Consider the following 2275-nt stretch of genomic DNA (forward strand, 5'->3'; position numbering starts at 1 on the left):
AAAAGTTTTCGGAAATTCTCATTTAAAATTCGCGCGCTGTATATTTTTCGATATTTTAAGTTTATGTAGTTTGGCAGCACTGTCCTTAATTACTATGCCAAAAATGAGCGCGATCTGTCAGACAGTTCGTTTACGGCAGCTGTTGAAACCAGTTCACCTCAGTAGTGCGTTGCGAAATGTCTTCGACGGTCGTACGACCGTCCTGAAAGGCTTTGTACCACTCATAAACTTGAGTTTTCGATAAAACTGATTCCCCATAAGCCTTTTGTAGCATTCGCAACGATTCTGCACACGAAATTTCGTTCGAAACACAAAATTTGATGCAAACTCTTTGTCCAATATTTTTTTCCATTGTTTTTTTCGCAACGCACTACTGAGGTGAACTGGTTTCAACAGCTGCCGTAAACGAACTGTCTGACAGATCGCGCTCATTTTTGGAATAGTAATTAAGGACAGTGCTGCCAAACTATTAAAATATCGAAAAATATACAGCGCGCGAATTTTAAATGAGAATTTCCGAAAACTTTTCGGTCTTAATGTAAATTGAATTTTTGGCTGACCATACAGCTGTTTCGAGTGTCAAAAGCTTTCTCATAGTCGTTAAAGCATAGGAACACACTTTTTTGATCATTGCAAGATCTGTAATCGTGCCCTTAATATTAATAATTTTTTAATTATTTGTTAGCAGTTTTTCTTCATAGGGCAACCTTATATCTTTCCACAATGATTTCCTTGAACACTGGTGTGAAATTTAAATGGTTTATCTTAATGTTAAAAAATATATAGAGAACCGGTTTAGTCACAATGTAGTTTACAAGAAAATTGAGAGCAGACATGTAATTTAGCAAATATGTTACGATCCCCAATTTCCATATTACAATACATGTCTTAGAATCCGAATGGATGATAGTTCGAATTTTAAGGCAAGAGCAATAGAACATCTCTATAAATCACAGATGTACCAAATATCTCTTACTGCGGCTTCTAATGGGATGTATTATTTGTTTGTAAAAACATAATTCATCTTTTCTGTTAATTCTATGATATGAAGAAACTTGGGAACACGTTCTCCAGTATAAATGGGTAAATTGATGACTTGGTTCGATATCGCGAAAAGCGTACCATACTGATTCAAGTTATTCAGTATATTAAAATCTATTGTCAAATTATGCCTATTTGGAATCGTGAGAGGGAATTTTATATAGAAAATTGATAGAGAATATGTGTACTATATATTATTATTCTACTAGTTTTTATATTGTTACTATTAGTATACTTATACTAGTACACTAATATATATACTAGTATATATGTTATATTGTATATATGTATGTAGTATACTATATTATTATATTATTATTATTATATTAGTATAGTATTTGTATGCTACACAGAAATAGCGGTACACTTAGGTCTGCAAAAATATTTGTCCTTTATGATTTGTTATCGATTATAAATATAAAAATCTTAAATTATTCAAAATCGATCATTAATTAAGACTGTGGTTTCTTAGTTGTTAGTTAGGAGTAGATCTGTTGCCAAAAATTTACTTCTGGAGTATCTTTCATATAATTTCTAGAGTTCAAGAAATATTTTTTTTTATTAAAAAGTCATAATATATTTATGTGCATACATATATGTATGAATGTAATTCTTCGATTAAAGTGTGGAGATCTTAAGCCGCTCAATGCCTCTTTCCCTACGTGTCTGATCAAGAGCTAAGTTTTGGGTGCAAACTCTGTTTCAGAAAATTTACTTCGGGAGTGGCTTAAGCAATAATTTGTATCTGTTCAAACAGTCACAACATATTCAAAATGAATGTATATATAAGTGAAAGTTTTTGATTAATTTGGGTGACAGGTTGTCAACCCCATAATCCCTCCCTAGCTATGTGTCTGCTTAAGAGTTTAGTTTTGAATATGATATCCGTTTTGGAATATAATATTAACCTGTGTGATTATCTCCGATTGCTTTTTAAAAAACATTGAAATTAAAAATTTAAAAGATGGATTAAATTTTATTAGAATTTGTGGGAATCACATTGACGATATTTTGCCATGAATAATACAATTGCCATGAAAAAAATTAAAAAAAAAATTCACTTTGCTATGTAGTTGTAGTTATAATTCACAAAATAAGGCATCCATTTCTGTTTGATACGTAAATATTCTATACTTAACGGTGATTATCATGGGTTTTTCTGTTCTTTAAAGCATGAATTTTAATATTAAAACAAAATTTTAAAATTCAACGCATAAATAAAGTATTTAGGGAA

This window comes from Teleopsis dalmanni, chromosome 1 (genome assembly GCF_002237135.1).
Source record: "Teleopsis dalmanni isolate 2A chromosome 1, ASM223713v2, whole genome shotgun sequence".
Classification (NCBI taxonomy): domain Eukaryota; kingdom Metazoa; phylum Arthropoda; class Insecta; order Diptera; family Diopsidae; genus Teleopsis; species Teleopsis dalmanni.